This window comes from Protopterus annectens, chromosome 2.part0 (genome assembly GCF_019279795.1).
Source record: "Protopterus annectens isolate FY-2018-M chromosome 2.part0, PAN1.0, whole genome shotgun sequence".
NCBI classification, from domain to species: Eukaryota; Metazoa; Chordata; order Ceratodontiformes; family Protopteridae; genus Protopterus; species Protopterus annectens.
In genome coordinates, this window is record NC_056728.1 from 1459424675 (window position 1) to 1459447330 (window position 22656).

At 36.0% G+C, this 22656-nt stretch overlaps 1 protein-coding gene across 2 annotated transcripts in view; it reads left to right on the forward strand.

Annotated features, from left to right (window-relative positions):
* The window catches only part of LOC122793532, a 781784-nt gene that overhangs the window by 427614 nt on the left and 331514 nt on the right, over positions 1-22656 (forward strand). The window lies entirely within an intron of this gene.

Here is a 22656-nt window from a genome sequence, read left to right on the forward strand (position 1 = left end):
CATATATTCTAGGAATATTGAAAGGAGGCAATAATTTCCTTAATTTTGAGTGGATCCTCATCTTCACAATCTTATAGACCCATTTTGGTTTTGAAGCGTGATTGTAAATTCTTCACCCCAATATTTGCTAGAAGATTGAATGTTTTAGTCTTGTCTTTAATCTAGTTGCACCAAGCAGAATTTGTGAAAGGAAAAACCACAGCAGGCAGTACAATTATTTCCTTTAGAACAATAGTCTGTAAAGACTGCACATCACAACAGCTTGCCATACTTAGCCTGAAAACGGAGAAACCATTTGAAAAAGTGAAGTGGAAGCTTTTATGAGCTACATATGAATAGTATGGCTTCCTTCTTCTGTTTATACAGCTGTTGAGATAACTTTATTATGGATTTAGGACTAGAGTGAAGATGGGACTAGACTTTCACATCCTTTTAATATGCATAATGGTAGGCATCAGCTTTGTCCCCTCACCCCACTAATTGTTCCACTATATACTGAACGTCTGGCTCAAGCACTGAGGTCTACAGACTATGCTAGTGTTAACATGCATGTCAAAATTAAAAATTATCTTTATATTCATATGATTTGCTGCTTTAACTTGACAACCTGGAGAAGGACTTGTCAGCTTTTATCATTATTTTAGATAAGTTTAGCAAAGTGGACAGATATAAAATAAATATGAGGAAAACCTCAGCCTTATGTATTGGATACTCATCACCTCTGTTAATATTAACTAAATTTCCCTTTTTGAAGAAAGACTTGAAAATAAAGTACATGGGATTCAGTTTGGGAAGGCAGTGGAAGACATGATTAACCTGACATATAAGGCAATCATTTCCAGAGCTAAAGAATGTCTCCAGAAATGAAAACCTTTAATCTTAGACATCACACAATATACAGGCACTTCAGTGGTTTATACTGCAGCATGTGTTCCTTTGCCAGTCCCTTCTGTCTCAAAATGCTTAGAAATTCTCTTCCTCCTTTATCTGGACAGGCCAAAAAAAAAATGAGACTCTTATAGGAGTTAATGTCACTCCCTCTAGATAAGTGAGGACTTGGTCTCCCCAGCTATGATAACTATGATCTACATATGAAACAAACAACTTTATCAGTGCTGCATAAATGTAGTAACAATGGGTATTCAAAGAATGTTTTTGCATGATGTAGGGGGACAGACTGCCTAATTTCAAATTAGTAACTTAGGGGTAGGTCATTAGACAAGATGAGTGAAGATCAGACACCAAATCTAGTCCAATGGATACAGGTGGCCAGGAGTAAGCTTGCTATGGGTAGAAGGCTGGTAGCAAATGCATATACTATTTATTTTGTAGAGCCAGAAGTCTGAGAAGATCATATAAATATAGGATTAATTGGAAAACTGAGTTATATTGCCATATGGCTCAAGATGGATGGTCCAAAATGCTGCTTATGGATAAATATGCCATAATTACCCATAGGTACAGGTTCTTTGGCTGGTAATGCATGTTGAAGTTTTTTGCGCATCTACAACGTTTGCGGGGAATTTTCTGAAGTTATCTTCAGTATATTCGACATGGGGATAGACAAAAGGGACTGGAATCATATCTTTGGGGCCTGTGCAAGACTTGACTGCCTTAAGAGAAAACTGCAGATGTTGCTGCTTAAACTTTGGGGCCTCTCTTTACCTCTAACACCAGAGACATTTTTTTCCTTCGGATTGGGAGGGAGGGCAAACATATCAGTCTAGGGAAACTTCTGATGCTTCTGTCATTACTGGTGGTAAATAAAGTCATTCACAAAATATTGGAAACCAAAGGATCTACCTCTAATATCCAGAGTTATCTCACTGATGAATGACCCATGCAGTCTGGAGAGGAGGTCACCCATGAATTAGATATCTCAAAGAGTGCACACCAAATGTATTCTTTGGTTAGGAGTTAATTCGAATGCAGTGGCATTAAATGAGCACACATTCACATTATTCAGAGATCAGCATAGCAATTTTTCATTCCTGGCCCTTTTGCTTTATCTTTATTTTTTGCTGCTGATTTTTAAACTGTTATAGCAGAAAGTTGATGTTGCTGTCATTTTTTTCATTCCTTAATTTGTTGTGCTCGTATTGTGCAGAGGGGCTAAACTTACCAGTTTATAGGTTTATTATTAATGTGCAGCATTTATGAAGGCAGTAATATTAATTCTGTGCACTGATTATTCCATATTGTAGAAGGTTTGTTATTGTTGATCATACAGTATTAATAAACAACTTGATTTAAATAAAAAAAACTACATTAAATATACTACTAACCATTAAACTGCTTGATGCAGTGTTATAAAGAAAATAATGAAAAATAAAACAGTTCATAAAAATATAAAGGAGTATAAAGTAATAACTATATATCAATATGCAAATAAAGGAGTCAAATTTCAAATATAGTCATAATTATGACAATAGCAAAATATGTCATGCATTACTGATAGTCACAAGCTGAGAATGAGATACTGATCATATTTTCAGAGTGCTTCAATTATATTTATCGATAAATTGCACAATTTTGACCGGAATTTGTAGTTAATTCTGTCACCTGTATTTTACAATCTTATGGTTACTTCTTGGTAATAAACCATTGGTAACAATTCAGTAAAGTCACTAAAAGAGGGAGACTTTGATTTCTACTATTTTTATGAATCTATGCAGACAGAAAATGGGGCATTAAGTAGGATTCAAATTTAGGAAGCTCAAATTTATCTGACCATAAAACTTGAGCTATTTTGTTAAACTCTCGCCAAAACCTATACAGTCATTTATAAGCAGAAAATATATGTTCCTGGTCAACTTTTATCCAGGTTTTACATCTCCAACATGTACTATTATTATTTTGGAAAATTTTGCCAATTTTATTTCAGCTATAAAAAGCCTTATGAATATATTTCCATATAAAGATTCTGCAGACTACAGATGATGTTGCACAAGCAATATAGTTTATTTATGATTTTGATTCAGGTCAGAAGAGGATTTAAAAACAAATTACACATGTGAGACATGAATAAATGTATGTATGTATGTATTTATTTATATATTTATGCCTGCATTTATTACTGGGGTGAATCACTAATCTCAATGGATTACGTGAAGGTTCATCTTGAGGTTACAAAAGTAAAACATTATGAATTTCCATACCGTTAAGGTTGTATTTTATAGTGGGTGTTTAGTAATGACAAAAAGTGTTTGAAATTGGTTTATCAGTGTAATACAAGACAGAAATCATAAGCAAATTCATTATTTACAGTGTATATAGCAGTTTATCATTAGTAGGACAGAGTAGGCATGCCTAAAGTAAAGCAGTGGTAGAAATAGTAAAAGGGGCAATAATGGACGTAAAACAATCCAGAGAAGGGAGAAGTTGAGGAAATGGAGGAAAGAGGGAGACATAGGGGAAAAAGCTAAGAATAGGGGATATGTCATTTGCTTTATTAGCACTGTATTACAAACTGCAGAAGGGAATGGATTATACTGTTTTATTTAGTCTATGTGATCAATTTTTGGGGGCACGTTTTTATTGTGAGACTTTGACTATGTATTGTTTCAGTTACTGATGAAATTTTAGGTAGATGAGGAAAGATTTTCTTTGCATTGTGATGGATTCACATATTTTTGAAGTTAATGTGTAGAACATGGGTATTGTGCACTTAAGCTTATTAAACGGAGTGTGAAGTTAGTGACAGATGAAAAGAAGGATGCAAGGTTCTGTGGAGTGGAGCTACCAAAACATCTGCATGTGAGGTAGAGAAATGAGTTAGGTTGAGAAGTTAAATTTAGTAAATATGCAATATAAATGCTTTCCTTGTGTTCTGTTGACATTCTACAATGAGTCACAATTCATTATAATTTGAATACTGAGACGTGTATCTTGGAAAATTATAAAAGCAGAACATAAAATGTTTTGTGCAGGGAGACTTGGCTTACCATACCCTTCTACCTAATATATGACTTCCTTTTGCATTGGATCATACTGCAGTAGGTAAAGTGAATTGCCTTTAACCCACTGTTGCATGATCAAGGAGTTACTATTTATAAGTACCAGGGGGAAGGTTTTTTTTTATTTTCAATCATTTTACAATTTGATGTAAAATGATCACTTTGCCTGTGTTCATTTGTAAGAGCATTCAGAATTTCCTGATACACCTATATATACATATACATATATCAGCTCCATAACACACCAGATTGGGGTAAAGTGAAAAAAAAAACATTGCAGTTCACTGTCGGCTTCCACAATATAAATGCACATGATTTCAACAAACTACAATCAGAAGAAATTTCCATAATGCCAAACAACTCACACTGCCTCAACAGAGCATAGTTTAGAATCTAAAAATTAGTGCATTATTTTTTTTTAAACAATTAACCTAATAAATTATACTTGACTCTTTCCATTTTACCTACTTATAATTAATAATTCTATTAATGTTCTCCTTTTAATGTTAATAGGAAAATAGAAAAACATATAATACTTCAGTGACATGTTTCTGTAAATGTAATTTTAAAATGTTTTAATATAATGTGACTTCAATTTGAGTTTGTGGAGTATAAAGATGAGTTTTTGAATTACTAATAGTAATTTGGAAGTAATTTAATAAAACACATGCTATTTTATAGTTTTCCTGGAACTTTGTATATTGCAACAGTTATTTTTTTAAGATATAAGATATAATTCTTTTAAGATATAAGATATAATTTAATATGCATGTCTTTCCAAACTGTGTCTTATGCAGGATCAAAGTACCGAAGGTGAAATACAGTAGCTATGTCCTTTGGCACAAGAACTTATTTAATTTTTAGAGCAATTTTGTGTCTATTTGAATGACAAAAAAAGCCATAATATTTCAGTAATTTGAGTTTTATATATATACATATACATACATACATACATATATATTATCATTGTCATTTAGTCTAAGATCAGTTTGGTAGACAAATGCGAGGGGTAGTGCTTAATACTGAAGGCTTCCTGATAACCAAACAGTCAAAATGTCAAGAGAATGTTACGTTGAGAAAGGTGAGTGGAATTGGAGGGGGTAAGAGCATTTGTGCATTTGTATGAGAGTCAAGGTTAGGGTCGGGGATAGGTGAAAGGAAAAGGATTGTGTGAGTGTGTGTATTTTAGCGTTAAGATAAGGGTTAGGTAAAGGGATGGATGGAGTACTGCTAGTGTGTGTTTGTGTGTCTGGGTGTGTCTTGTGTAGTGATAGTGTTATGGGAATGTTTTTATTAAGGTAAAGAATAGGGTTAGGATTGAGGAAGGGAGAGCATTAGGGTTAGGGTTAGACCCATTACTAAGATGGTGCAGGGGTGGCTCAGCAGTCATCCAGGGATATTGTCAAGACCCACAGAAGCAGTGTTTTTTAATTTTGACACGTATCAAAGATGTAGTCCAAATTGGTCTCATGAGTAAGAGAGTGAGGAGGGCTGGAAGGAGCAGAGAGTGAAGTTGGAGGATAAATTTTCTGTAAGACACTGGCACTGTCCTTGGGGACAGTAAATGAAACACCATTGGACATAAGTTTAGTACGGAATTGTACTTTAATTCTACATTTACTAATATAACAGAAGAAAGACTTATGGTTGTCTTTTGAAACTGGTTGCAATCTTAAGTTCATAGTTAGCTTCACATTTCTTCATGATAAGTCTGAGAGACTTACTTGCCAGTTTTAAATCCCCTCTACAATGATGAACTGGACATCTTTTAATGATGCCCAGGAGCGTTTTCTTTTATTATACATTTTGTCAATGTTGTAGTTTCAACCTATGAATTTAATTTATAAACTTGCCAATATGCTTATTCTGGATTGGTATGGATGTCTCAATGTGTCTTCCAAGAGGGAGTAAAATTCAAAGCAGTAGGCAACAGCGTCAGTTACAAGGTTTGCTGGGATTCGTGATTAAAAGTAAACTTAGTAAATAGTAAGTAATTAGTTTTGGAGCAACCACTAAGTTTGCAAAAGCTACTAGGGGCCACAAAGCAGGCTTTTGTAGAGAAGATTCAGCAAGATAGATTTGACTAGGGAGGGGGTAACAAGTGGGGTTGTGTGATTAGGAGAAATGTTTGTGAGGACAAGATCAGGAAGATTAACACCTTTGGTAGGTAGGGGAACAGTTTGGTCAAGAGTATTGACATTTTCAAAGTCCAGAAATCTGTGGGCATGTCTGTTATTGGTAGTAAATATTTCACAGTTTATGAATAGGTAAAATCACCCATAAGAAAGATGTTTGATTTGACTGTTAAGTTTTCTAACTGGTTAAGATATTCTGCGTGCTCTGAATGGGTCATAGATGGCAATCTATAATTTGGCTATAATGTGATAACTAGTTTTATTTAATGTAACTCAGACTTCCTCCAGGTCCACACTTGTATTGCGTGAAATCTAATGATGACCAGTGGTGTTACCAATAACTACAAATTCTTCTCCTACAGGTGCTGGTGGATCTAAGCACATGATAGGCATCGTACCTGGAAGGCCAATCACCAGTCTGTCTCTCCCAACACATGAAGTCAGCCGTGATCATTCTTCCCTGACTGCAGTTATAGTATTTCACTTCATTGTCAAGCTACGTGGGTCTGCCCTCACACTGTAAACCAACATCATCTGTGCAGTGTAGTCTACCCAAACTCTTCACACAGGCACCCTTGTAAACAAAAATCAAGCAAAAAGGAGAAAATCTTAAGGCACATTTCCTACTTATCCTGCCGACTGTGCTTAGTATCTTACATTTCTACTTTTTCTTTTTTATAACTATATTAAGGCTGGAGGTATCTCTATGGCTGCCCTTTGCTTCACTCTTCTTTTCAAAACCCTCCTGTCTCAGTAGATACCTTCCCTTTAGGGAGACGCTTCCTTACTAAACTGCTGGAACAATATATACTCCTTTACTGTCATGGCGTCGTTTCTCCAAGCTCTCATTTCTGAATGACCATGCATTTGTACCTACCCTTTTTGAGCTCACTGCTTAACACAAGTTTTGACTGATTAACTGCCCAGTCAGTGGGAGTTGTGTCCTGTTTTGCTCCCCGCCCACCCCCAATTACTGTGCCATTCCACCGGACCACACATTATATTTGCTCTGATCTCCACCCACTGTCACACCCTCAAGACACACCTTTTGAAAGATGCTACCATGAAACCACATAACACTCTTTTCCCATTGTCTTCATAGTCAGTACTACAATATCACTGGAAGTCTTACCTCCCACTTACAACTTCCTGTACAAACACACACACATCTGATCAGTAAAAGGTTCCTCTTTCCATAACTTACCCTGTTCTATCTCCTTCTTCTTTCCTGTTCACCTCCTTTATCCCCTGCTACCAAAAAGAAACATCTTCATAAAACACTTCTACAACCTATTGTCAAATGACTATATATTGATTCTACTTCTATAACTGCCTCATCAGTGAACCCCCAGTAATCAGACCAAACCTATTTCTCAATTCACCGGTATTAGGATCACTCATCTTTATGATTGTCAAGACTTCGAAACATGTTTCTATCTTTCTAAAAACACCAAAGACCTCATTTAGACTACCCTCCATAAATTTTATACTCCTTAAGGGTAACATTGAACCCAACCCAGACCCAGCAACTCCCTTTCCTCAACATCAGAGCTACTCTCTTCCTACACAGGCCTGTGCCCTCCTTAATCCACATAGCATCAGAAACAAGCTAGACCACAAAAGTGCTTTTACTTCCCAGCACAACCTAGACATTTTGACAGTCATAGAATCCTGGGGAAAAAAAGACTCCCTGACTTCTAGCACTTTCTAACCTCATACAAGTAAGTCAGTGTTGTCAGACCAGGAAAATGATCAGATGGAGGCTCTCTAATTTTGTACAGAAATAACCCAAACCCAAAAGTCACTGTCCAAAGAAACTCCTCCTCAGACTCTGGTCCTAAATAGGTTCTCTGAAAATTTCCAGCTGACAAAAGCAAACCCCTACTGATCACTACAACCTATGTACCACTCCCTGCTTCCATAAAGAGATTCAAATCACCCATCACTAACCTCTGTAGTAACTGTCCCAAAAATAATAAAATCATTCTAGGTGAGTACAATTTTAATTATCTTGGCCCTCTTTCATCTGACATGAGTACTTTCCTAGTAGACCGAGGTCTCACTCAATTCATAAAAGAACCAACAAGACCTAACCTCAGGTCCTCCAAACACTCCACACTTGACCCATTTATTACAAACATACCAAACTCCATCTCAAACATAAACATTATGCCACCATCACTATGCGACCACTGCCCAAGCAACTTTTTGGTTGTCAACTATCCCATAAAATTGCCACCAATATTACAAGACTTCAGAAACCAGAGTAGCGCAAATATAAAACAAACTCAGAACCTTCCTCACAGCCCAAAATTGGAACCATATACTCTCCTTACATGACCCTAATACAGCAGCTGTAAGCCTAACCATCTGCTTACTCCAGCTGCAAAACAAACTCCTCTCACTAATCCAAAAGCTTTATAACCCCACCAAAATTGAATAGCTGTCCACTGAACTCAAACATCTTTTAACTCTAAGGGATGAAGCATGACAAAAATACACAAAGACCCACAACTGAGAACCGCACCCCCTTTATAGTTTTGTGTATGCTAGCCAAGAAGTTCATAGAAGGCACTAAATAAATCTCCAAACAAAGAAACAAATTGCTGTCTTACATTCCCCCAAACACTTTTAGAAAGAGGTTAACCTGTTTAAAAGCACCATTCAATGTGGTACAGCAAAACTTTTTTCCAGAAGATTTTGTTAAAGAATTTAACAATCTCCCAACAATAAGCTCCACACCTCCCACAGATCCTGCACTGCCCACTGCACTGCCATTCATCCCCCTCTTCCACTTCAAGTGTATATGTCCCAAAGAAGTTTCTATTCTACTTCAGAATATTTCCACTGACACCCTTCCTGGTTCTGATGACATAACCCCCTGGATCATATATTACTGCAAACAGCATTTCTTCCTCTCACCCACATACTCACACAAAACATCATGCCACAGAGTTTGAAAACTGCACCAACCTATAAGATACCTCTCACTTCAGTACAATATCTATCCTCCCAGTTCTTGGAAAACTTATTGAAAATATAGTATACACCCAATTCTCCCTCTTTATCCATCAGTACCACTTGCTCTCCTCTTAACAACAGGGACTGTGGCCTGGATAAATTACTAAGACAGCACATTGGTCCCTAACTGATGACATACTGCTAAATTATGATAGTGGCTGTGATGCCCCTGCACTGGCCCAGTAATCAAGGAGCCTCAGTCCTCAGCACTAGCACCAGTTAGGGACCTGAACATTGGGATGGATAACTACACACACAGTAAAGCATAATTTCCCTTAAGAGCACACAGAGATCACAGTCAGTCTGGGACTAGTTTCTCCCTCTCTCTCCAGATCCCCAGTAAGACTCCCCACTGGCACAGCTATAGGGTTAATATCTCAACCGAGCGGTCAAGCCAAAACCTCCAGCACCCTTTCTGTCCAACCAGTGCTTTGTGTCCCTGCCCAAGCAGCTAACATACACTTTGAGATTTATATACAAGCACACAGACACACACACACACACACACACACACACACACACACACACACACACACACACACACACACACACTCCTGGGAAAGACTGGCATGGGTTTACTAGCTATGCCCCCTTCTGCCCAGACTAAAAGGTAATTATCACTGCCACCAACCAGCTTTATCAGCTACTATATAAGGCCCTTACAAAGGGTGACCAGTTCTACTGTGTAATGTTACTATTATCCAAATGGTAAGTGTGACCAAGACATTTAAGGCTATTTAGGACTGGTCTGTACAGTGCCACCAAATACATATGCAAGTACCCTAAGAGCTTAAATATCAGCCACAATTAAAAAGTTTAAATATATTTAATAATACATAATATAAGAACATGACAATATTCAATAACTCAACACAGTGACTACAGAGTTCAAAATCACAGTAAATATTTTAAAACAACATTGCAGGACAGTCTCAAATAAATACAAAAAAAATCTAAACTAAGCTTTACTATATTCCTAACTATTTTTAAAAGAAATACTCTACCTAAATCCTACTTACAGAGCAAGGCAAATGCAGATAAGAAATGCATAATGGATGCTTTCAGATCCAAGACAAGATACAAAATGCACAATCTCAGAGAGAGCTCCCAAATTAATATCAAAACATTACTGCTGGGTCAGCTGGATGACCTCACTAGTTGTCACCTGCCTTCAGTTCCCAGGCTAACAGATACCAACAGCATTTTTAGCATCTCTGTGTGAGAAGTACATATCTCTAAGAAGTTTGCCTAGAACTGGAAGTCGTAAAACAGTTAAGCACTTTTACATTTTAAACCTAGTAATTATTTCTATTTCAAGACAATAGAAAAAAACTCCTAGCAAGAGACATCATGTTTTCTTGCTGCCTTGAAACTAACTTTTATAGCACATCGTAAAACATTTTTAACTTATTTTCTCTTGAAGTTTCACAAAACATATAATTATTTACAAAATTCCAGCTAGCTGGATTGGCAGCACTCAGTTTGTCACAGTGGCCTCCTTACAAGTGCCCTATTTATAGACCTACCAAAGGCATTAACCTCATTGATGACTATCTTCTCCAAATCAAACTGACTGAAATTGTTTTCAGACCAGATGTCACTCCTTGGATTAAAAACTTCCTCACTTATAGACATTTCAGAGTTAAAATAGAATCTTCATAATCAGAATCTGTACCTATTAGCAAAGGTGTACAACAAGGATCTATTGTTGCCCCCTCTCAACACCTCCATATTCATTAACAAACTTCCTTGTGACCTCTCCCATCTCCCACTTATTCTCTATACTGATGGTATGGTCATTTACCAGTCAGGTCACTCTCACACCAACAATGAATGCAATCTCCAGTCAGACTTACATGAGCTACACCGATGGCTCATAAACCATAAACTGATTCTCAACCCTACCAAGACCAAAACTATGCTTTTTCGAACTCCACAGAAAATTCACCAAGCACCTTAAACTATCTTTGACCTGCACAGTCATTCCGTAGAGACAATTCCCACCTTCAAATATTTAGATGGCGGCTTGATCAGTCACTAAACTTAAATTTCCACAAAGACAAAGTGACTGCCAAAGTAAGCTCCCTCCTCTTCTGGACCAAAAAGATAATCTTTTCTATCCAAACAAGGCAAAGCAGCCACTGACAAAGGAGTTCTCCTTACTCAACTTGAATATGGGCTCCCGATTTTTGCTTCTGCTTCCAAGAAAAACATTGCCACACTCCAGACTATCTGTAACAACGTCTGCTGATTCATCACAAACTCACTTCTCTATGAGCTTCACATATCATCCTAGAAAAAGCCAAATGGCAACCCATAAAACAAAGACCTAACCCACTTTTATGACTCCAACTATATGAACTAACTCCACATATTTACTGTCCGTGCAGCTAGACTTCACAAAAAAACTCATACAACCTGAAACACTTCTCACAAGCTACTCCAGTTCTCTTGACCCCCTAGAACCAAACAACACAGCACTGCACATGTTTTCTTCTTTCAGACACCTACTCCTTGGCAAGCTCTCCCCACTGACAGTAAGGAAATCAACATTTATTCCAAATTCCGAATGCAACTCAAAAAGCACTTCTTCATCCAAGCCAAATGCTCCTGCTTCAACATGGGATAGATCACCTAACCTTCCCAAGTCTGTTCTCCCAAGATTCACTGAAGATTGACCCACTTTAGAAACTAATGTACATACTGTACATTACACTCTGTTTGATTGTACACTGGACTGTGTTTTCTACGTCATTAAGTGGAACTATTATGCTATTGCTTACATTTTTCTATGTTTGTTTGTTAAATCTTTTGTATTTCCCCCAGGCTGAGCCTGAAATTGGTCAATATTAATCAGTGCACTGCCGTGGTAAACAAATATAAATAAATAAATAAACAAATAAGTGCAGGGAATGCTATCAGTACTATGGAACCAGGTTTCTATAATTACTCAAATGCTGATATCTTCAAGGGTAAGGAAAGCCACAACATCACGGATTTTGTGGTTTAAGCTTCTATATTCAGCAGTTGTTGTTGGTCTTTCGGCTTTTCCCAGTAAGGGGTCGCCACAGCGGAATTCCGGTCAGCTAATGCTTGGCAGTAGATGTTTATGAAATGCCAAGGTGCCAGCTTGACACCCAACCTTCAACGAAGGAATGCCCATTTACACAAGCATGACTTTTGAACACTAACCAACCACGGGGAGGACATGCAGACTCCACACAGAAGGCACTCCCAAGCCCAGCTGAGAATCGAACTGGAGAGCCTCTTGCTGTGAGGTAACAACGCTACCGCCATACCACAGCAGCATCCTACTAGTATTCAGCAGTACTACCGTGATATTATCCAGATTAGAGTTTTCAACATTGAGATGTTAAGCTTCTCTTTTTGGATATTTCCATCGGGACATCATGAAAAGGGAAACAGTAATAGCTAGCAAAACTGAGACAAATTTAGAAAATGCTCCTAAGCAGATAACCTTTGGTGCAGGTGCTCTACCCAGTTCCTGACTAAAGGTACTAATATCTTCTCACAATGATTAAGCCTGGAGTAAAAATTACTTATAAACATATCAGCTAACACCACCCTGGTTAACAAGATACTCCTTCTTAAAAGCAAACCTGCAAATCTGTCCTAAGCACTGTAGACCAATAACTTGCCTTCCTGCAACATATAAATTACATACCAAAAATGATTCGGGCAGACTTTATATTCAGTTAAATAACAATTCATTCATGGCAATAGAACAGAAAGGTAATAAAAGAAATTCATATGAAACACATGATAATTTAATACTAAGCAAAGCCATAACAGAGAATTGTAAATTCAGGCAGTACCTCAGTATGGTATATTCATAGAACACAGAATGCTTGCTGATATATAAAATGCACCATATATATATATATATATATATATATATATATATATATTGGGGTCTAGCTCTCTTCACTTAAAACTCGTTTGATTGACTTTCATTTGACTCACACCCAAATGACCTAAATTTCAAATGACTGACAACTCATTTGACCAACTCTCATTTCACTGACAGCTTACAATGCTAAATTTTAACATACTAAATCTTAAACCATAGACATGCACACTTAGAACACCAATAACTAACTCTTTTCAGAACTTAAAAACTACTTACTTACCCTTGTAACAGAAACTGGACAATGTCCAAACAAACTAGGTGGTGGGCTACGCCCCCCACACCCCTCATTGTGGGGGGCTGTGCTCCCCACCCCCCCCAATTATATATACTAACTCCAGGATCGCACTACAGTGGGGAAAAGGGCATATAACTTTAACTTGCCTTAAAACACTCTACACACTGCCACAACTGCTGGGAAGGCACAAAACATTCCCAAAGTTACTTTAGATACTTCCCATAAAAATGTAAACAGACAAACCCACATTTAGAAACACTACAACACTACTTTCTACATGACTATCTGTATTCTTATAGTCAGCACTATAAGTTACAGTAATTCTTTTCATCACAACCAAGTCACACGTGAAGGGAAACCCATAACAAGTCTATATCTTAAAAGTCAGTGAAATGAGAGTCAGTCAAATGAGTTGTCAGTCATTTGAAATTTAGGTAATTTGGGTGTCAATCAAGTGAAAGTCAGTCAAATGAGTTTTAGATGAAGTGAAGTAGACCCATATATTGATAAATTACATAACAGTCACTATGTTACTGTGACAAAGCACTTTACAATGGAGTCACTATAAAGGAAAACGCATTGTCCTATGGATGAAATTCTAAAGACATATATTCTGGGGTGATTCTTTGTCACCACTGCAGTTTTTCCTTGATCTAATTCCATTAAGCTGTTTACTTAGCAAACTGACCTGTGGTTATAGCTTGGCTTCCCGAAAAATATCTTGCCAAATGACTTTTTATCTATATTTTGTGGATGATTTTAAACTATATAGTTCCACAGGTCAGCATATGAAAAAACAATTACAAATGACTAAAATCTTTTGAAATGATATCAAAATGTCTAGAAGCATAGCTGGAGTATGTGATGGGGCAGCTGCCCTGGCACGGGATATTAGGGGAGCAATCAGCTTCTGACGATCAGTCAGTAATGCAGAACTTCCATGACTGAAGCAAAGCTCCAGCCTCAGCGCTTCATGTGTGTTTTATTTATTTATTTAATTTTTTGCTCCTCAAATTAGGGTTGTGGGGGTGCCAACTTGGCGATAGACAGTTGCAAGTCCAAAAATGACATTTGGCCTTGACAAACATGTGAAAATGCCATTTATGTCACAAAAACTGAAACACTGAGAAAATATCAACCTAGGTGAAGACTGTAATATAAAAGAACTTGAAAAACAGGGAGTGTTTATATATCTGGGAGTAGATGAAGGTCAGCAATATTGTATGAACAACTAAGAATAAAGATTAATAAGGAATAGTTTAGAATTCTAGCATTGAAAACTACCATGACATCTATGAATAAAGGTCAAGCTATAAATCAGCTTGTTCTTCTTGTTCTAATTTACATTTGTATGCCATACACCAATACAAAAGCAATATAGTTCAAATATTTCAGTCTGACCACCAGAGCACATTTTTATTGTTATAATATCAGGACTAAAAAGTATAGTTATTTTGTTAAAAGAGATATTTTCTTAAATTATAAATCCATCAATCCATAATCCCTTTTCTGCATTTTTGCTTATGAGGTAGGGTGTCACTTCAGCAGTGGCAATCATCTGCAGCCAAGGTGTTATAGTAAAACAAAACAAAAAAAGAACTGTGGTAAGTGCAGATTTTTTTCACATGCACACAAACACACACACACACACACACACACACACACACACACACACACACACACACACACACACACACACACACATATACACACACACACATACACAAATGTGTATATAAATATGTATATAAGTACACAGATATATCAGTATGTAAATATATACTCATATGGATGTTTGAAATTTTGAAGTACACAAATAACAAATGACAAAACATTTATCTCAAATTATATCTCAAATGATAACTTAAAACACCAAAAAAAAATCTCCAGAAAACTCATGTTACTTGTAGGGTAACAACTAACTTCCCACATCCCCTACTAATAATATGTGACAACTTTGAGATGGCACAACAGTGGGGAAAGGGCAAATTCCCACTCCACACTTTTCCATGATCTCCCACAAAGTACTGCTGGCAGATTTTTGAACAAATAAACATTCAATCACTTCTGTCGGCAGAAATAACACTCACTATTAAGAACATTCGATAATATGGAGCGTTTCCATATATATATATATATATATATATATATATATATATATATATATATATATATATGCATAAAGCCAAAGGAAAAACTAGTAGTGAGCAATGAAGTTGCTGGCTGAGACCCCTCAAAATCAGGAACAAAGAACCATGAACTTCATTTAAATGTCTGCTTAGACTTAAAAATAATCAAGCACTTATAACTTGATTAGGCATTAATACTTCTTTATTTACAAATAAGGTATATTAAATCAATAAGCACTGTTATTCCTAACTGGTCTTCAAATGATGGATTACTTTGAAGTATCTGAGTTTGTAGACCAGAGCATATCATGTTTATATAAATTATGTAAATAAATGTATAATGCGTTCTTGTAGACAAAAATCTTAATTCAAAGGAGCATCCTCCAGCAACTCTATTCTTCACATAATACTATTTGTTCCTGTGGTGTAATGTTTCTCTTTATGAGTCTGAGACATCTTACCCCTACAAATGAAAATCTATTGCATCTGAGTACAAGGATATATATATATATATATATATACATATATATATATATATATATATATATATATATATATATATATACATATATATATATATATATATATATACATACATAGATATATATATATATATATATATATATATATATATATATATATATATATATATATATATATGTATATGCACACACACTAGAGAGTCAATTATACAAACTAATTGGAACCTATGATAGTTCGGATAATCAAACTATTCAGATAATCAAACATACACTGAACCAGATAAAAAACTTCTAAAATCTTGGGGGGGGGGGTTTCTGCATGTAGGAAATGCACTTTTCAGCCATTTGGCAATTCCAGTGGACAATACGGAATATTTTTATACACGAACAGACTACAAGCTCAAAAAAAATGCACAAGCGAATATGTATAACATTTACATATTCAGACTTTATGATTTTTCCTACTTGAATACTTTGGAAGGTTGCATTTGGATAACTGATGTTTCATATAATCAACGTTCTATTGTGTGTGTGATGACAATTTTGTCTAAAGCCTACTGATCCAAGAAAAATTTCTGGAAGTCAGTTAAGTTGACAATTTAGCTGCAATTCAGTTCACTGGGTGTGCCATATGTATGTATTGTCCTATGGGTTCATATTAAGTTATCGAAACTTTAAAAGTTTGAATGCTATATAATCAAACCCATATGTTCAAACTTTTAAAATTTTGAAAACGACAAAAAAAATAAAAATAAAAAACAGAAAAAAATCTACCTAACAGTTGTAAGCAGGGGGCAAGCCCTTGCACCCCACACCCCACTTCCCATTCTTTAAATATACCAACTCCGAGACTGCACTACAATGCAGTAAAGGGAAATCTTCCCTTTCTGCACTGAACAGAGATCTCTGTTAACAAGTTGGAACTTTTAAAAGTTTGAACATATGGGTTCGACCATATGGCATTCAAAAACATAATATGTACCCTTGTTCATAGGTTAGTACTAAGCTAACTGCCCTTGCAAGCCATTTTAAGCCTAGCCAGTTATTCCTTGTGAGTCTCAAACGCTGCACTTTATGTTTGTAAGGCAAGCACCTTAGCCATTAAGCCACCATACAGTCTATGTTTATATGTGTGAAAAAGCTTTAGCAGGTGCTTGTGGTTACCTATACATAATACCAGCTGATGTGGTTTATATATATATACAGTGGCAGTGATTAATTTTGTGTGATATTTTCACTTTTCTTCACTTTTATGCAACTCTGGAGTTAGTATATTTAAGAGAAGTTTTGGTAGCAAATCCATACACACACACACACACACACACACACACACACACACACACACACACACACAGCAATACAAACTGCATACTATGCAAGGCACTCCAAAAAACATGCCACAGTTTCACCCAATGGCTTTGTCAATTTTATAAATGAAAACAGAGTGAAGCACATAAATTGACCCATTTGATTAAAAATGTAATCAGTAAAAAATTTATTTGACACATTCATTGAATAATGTTGCCCCTTTTAGGCATACCAGCAATAAGAAAATATAATATATTGCAAACACCTTCTGTAATTTATGAGTAAAATATGAAAAAAATATTTCCAATAATGATATAGAAATTAGAAAATAGAGTAAATGATTTCATACAGCGCACAAATCATTATCTTTAATATAAAATAATAAAAAAAAAAAAAAAAAAAAAAAAATACAACAAAAGCAAAAAATAATGCAACGTCACCATCTTGTGGATAAGTCTGGCAGTAACATCCATCTGAATTACTAAATTATAAAGTGAGGTTAAAATGTGTGTGCGTGTGTGTGTGTGTGTGTGTGTGTGTGTGTGTGTGTGTGTGTGTGTGTGTGTGTGTGTTTATTTTTGTATTTATATTTATATATTTATATTATTTATAATATAAATTTATATATATTTATATTTTGTATATTTATATATATATATATATTTTTGCAGCAGTGAGTTTGTTTATATATATATATATATATATATATATATATATATATATATATATGTGTGTGTGTGTGTGTGTGTAGGAAATGGTGTAAGTTAATTTCCAGAAGTAAACCATCTTGTTACATGTTGTTTATGTTATTAAAGAACCTGATCATACTGCTTCTACTACAAATTTTACTAAACCCTTTTTCAGGAATTCCTGTTTATCTGCTAAGAGCTGTCACCCCTAACACATTATCAGCAATACAAGGAAGTGAGATGCAGTTGCAGCACAACTATGAATATAAGAATCAAGCTATGGAACTTCTTGCCAGATTTTACTCTCAAGGCTATTATAGGCAGTATATTTTGATAGGTGAGTCACTAGCTGATTCTAAGACTAAAGCAGAGTGATTTAATCAAACCCACAAAAGTAAGTCTTATGTCAGTGATACTGTTAGATTTGTGGCTAAATATGGTTCCAATGGCTTTAGAATCAGACAGGTACTGGAGTCTTATAGGTATATTCTAAACAGGATTTTTTAAGTCAATTTACCCAAGGAAATGTCCTTTAGTTACCAGAAAAGTAGAACGACAGACCAGATAGTTTCAACTCACAAAAAATCTGCAACAGTAGACTCTACTGTTACTTCATCTACCCTCTTTGGGTGTTTTTCTTGTAAGCAGTGCACATACTGCATGAATACATGTAAAACATTTTTTTTTTACTTTGGTAAATACTGCTAGATCATTTGGCATTAAACAGATTATTACGCTTGGATTGTCTGTATGGCAGCATGTCAGTGCAAAGTTTTTTTATGATTGGACAGATGACTTGGATATTCAAGCAAGGAATAACATTACAGTTGAGCAACATTAGATGCCACAGCAACAAAAGTGTCCTTTATAAGAATGCAATTTTAGCATCATTGGCATTGATAAGATAATTGGAAAAGGGTGCCCTCAAAGGAAACATTTCCTTCAGGATTATAAGGAATGCCTATGGATAGTTAACCTAGCAGCAGTTTTGTTTCAGGTCTGAATGAGAATTTCTAACAGTTGCATGCATTTTTCCTGCTCATTACTGACATTTGCTTTTTGGTTGGCTTTAAGAAGTCACATGATACATCACAGTATATACTTAAGAATTCATACAGCTCTGGAGAATTGATAAAGATTTCTAGATAAACCTAGACCTGCTGTTGTTGAACAAGCTTTATTATTTGAAGTTGTGCTTCCGAAACTTTATTTAATATTAAATATTTTTTCAGTCATTAGAGGAGTGCTGAACTTTTTATATAAACACATACTATATAATAAATAATAATAATAATATATGTATATTTATATTTTCAGAGAGAGAGAGACATTGAGATAGATAGATAGATAGATAGATAGATAGATAGATAGATAGATATAGATGAGCTATAGATATCATGGGCGTAATAGAAAAGATCAACTACACTAAAAATTGACTGGCAAAATGTCAAACACTAATGTCGGCACAACAGTTTGCATGCACCAAGAAACAGCCTCTGTGTTTGCAAATTTAAAACTTAAAAAAAAATTGGGGGGGAAGCCCCACCACTACTCACACACACACACACACACACACACACACACACACACACACACACACACACACACACACACACACACACACACACACACACACTGCTAGTTATATATAATAAACTGTACATTATACAAACACATGCTAAGGGTGTATTTCCCATCCCCAGGAATTGTGCAGTCTCACACACTTTTCAACCAGCTGCTTGGCTGATCATAAATGACTGCCAACCAAAAAGACACTTGACATTCTGCAGGGAACCTATGTATGTATCTTTGTCCTTGAGACCCAAGCTATAGGTAAAAATAGACTGCAATGAACCATTTCAGTAAAATGATTAGTGAATAAATTAATTAAAATAAAATACATGTACTCACTAAGCCAAGGAAAGTGCACATGGACCTCAAGGAAGGGCATCAATTAGGTATTTCTGAGAGCTGATGGGAGGAAATTTGACAGACATCACTGACTTTAGTCCTATAGCAATCATATCCCCTCTCTCCAAAATACTTGAAAAAATGTATTCAAAAACAATTTCTAAACCATCTCCTGCAGGAAGAACTCCAACCCTCCACACAATATGGCCTCCATCCCTCCAGCAGTAACTAATACTGTACTTCAAACCTCTACAGATACTGTCAGTAATGCAACAGAAAATAATAGCAAGCTAGTCTCCTCCTTATTTCTTGACTTGTCTAAAGTCTTTGACACAGTTTGTCACAGCAAACTTCTCCTTGAAATGTTGTCACCCTTCTATGGTTCAAAAACTACTTGCTCAATAGGTATCAGTCAGCAAAATGGAACTCCACCTTCTCTCTATACCTCCTACTTACCACTGGTATACCATAAAGCTCTATTCTGGGTCCCCTCCTCTTTAACATCACCCTCCACACATCCACACAGCAGACCTCCCTAATACAATACACAGATGATTCCACACCCATATGCCCATCAGGCAACAGGGCACATCTCCAAACAATTACTCAGGAAGCTATAACAGCCACTGAAACACGCTTTGTAACTAAGATCTCATGCTCAATCCAAAACAAAAAATTCTTCTTTCCTCAAATCCCTCTCTCATAAAAAAACATAATTTAAAAATCCATCTTTTAATAATACAACCAGTGAAGTGACTTCTCATAGCAAATTATTTGGAATAATAGTGGATGATAATCTTAAATTTGACCTTCATATACAAAATTACATAAAAAATCAGGAAAAGTTAGGGATGTTTTCCACAACTGAAAACGTTCTCACCAATGCAACTAAAACCACACTTGTCACTTCTTATCTCATCCCCTTGGTACTTTAAAGTGGTCCCATCCTTCCTCTAGGCATCACAAAAAACAAAACTTGAACAATGTTATGATAAAGTGATTACATTTGCTGCAAATACCTTTTTTTCAGAACCCATCACTATATAGCACTAAAAAGCCTAAATTCTTTAGAACTACTCCATCAAATAACATATACACAGCTTCTTACCACCTATAAAATTATCCAGCATCCATCTGCTTGTCCAACACTAAACGCCATTCTTCACATCTATGTTCCCATTCAGTCATTACAATCAAATGACCAACAACTCCTCCCTGGCCACAAACCTATGAAATCTGCTGGGCATGGTCTGTACTTATACCATGTTGTTAAGCCTTGGAACTCCTTACTTGCCTCCATCATGTCAGCACCCTCCCTCTAATCATTTAAAACCATTCTGAAAGATCTCCTAGCCAAAATATTGTCCTCTTCTTGCTCAACCCCAGGATAAATTATATCCCTAAATATGGGCAAGTACCTCTTCATACCTTACACCTCCTTACTCCCCCTTTCTTCACTCACTTCCTTACGTCATTCAGTTTCTCTCCCCTGACTTATGCCATAACCCTGTTTTTTTCTTCCACTTCTTATTGCAGTTCCTGTTTTTATTATGCTAACTTACCTTTGATTTTTCTAAACTGGCTAAAATGTCTCTAAATATTAAATCATAGTCATATAAGTTGTATCTATTCTTAACCAATGTTTTCACATTATGTCTAGTTTGTTATAATTATTTAAACTATAGATATTTTGTATTATTTTTGAAGACAATAAAATTATTGTTCTTATAATTTTGTTGTAATACTTTGGAGATTTTCTCCCCAGGCCTCCCCTGAAAATGGGCCCCTACCCAGTCAGACTTTCCTGATAATCAAATCTCAAATAAATATATTTTTTAGAAGCATATGCAAAACAACATAGTGAAATTAATCAGTCAGTAGTAGAACTGCAGTTTAGAAATCATGATGCCAGTTAGATCACTCCTTAATGATTCTAAACAATTAGACCATCCATTGGTAACAACTATGAACAGGCTTTGAAAAAGACACTTCCTTCAGTTTTTCTCATAGGTTCATATGTGTTTACTAGACTAATGACCACAAGGGCTTTTTTAAGCCTAGCCATGCATCCCAAATTTCTGACAAGTTCCGATACCCTTGATAAGTGTAAGAAGGGGCTTGGGAGATGAAACATTTAGAAGCAGGGGCCTGGGAGACGAAACATTTACAGGTTGCCTGTGTCCATTAGAGACATAGGTGCCAAACCAGGGATGAATTTCCTGTTCCCAACCATTTGTCCAAGTTGCACTTGAATTGGGTTAGGGAGGAACTCTGCTTCATGTGGACAAGAAGCCTGTTCCAGAGATGGGGTAGTCCCTGGGATACATACCTGTCTTTCCATCAGGTCCTATTTATAAAATTGGTAGTACACATGAGATATTACTACATAGGTCTGGATTTGAATTTGCACTCCAGTGCACCTTCAGAACACAAGATGGGTACCTTATCCTTCTTTGCCACACAAACAGCTCAACAGAAGATAGATAATTCTAAGACAGGCTTTGTACAGAGCTTATACAATTGTAATGTATAACATAACCTCTCAGCCAAGCAAACATTTTTTTTTGCAATATAGTACTTAAGCAGCACTTAAGTCTCTCTTTTTTCCTGAGACCTGTCTCTTGGACATTCTCTGAGGCCTGTCTCATGGACTTAATTGTTTTAAAAGTCTATGCAGGTAGAATCTTTTTTCAAGCTACACAGTATATGAGGCTTACAATAAAACCATGATGCAGTACATCTGGCAGGTATAGTTTGACTATCTGCAGTTTTAAAAGTAATGTATTCTTTTTCATGGTCTGATGCTTTAGTTTTGGCAGCAAAGAGGGTTCTACAGTACTGATGTTACTTAAACCCCAA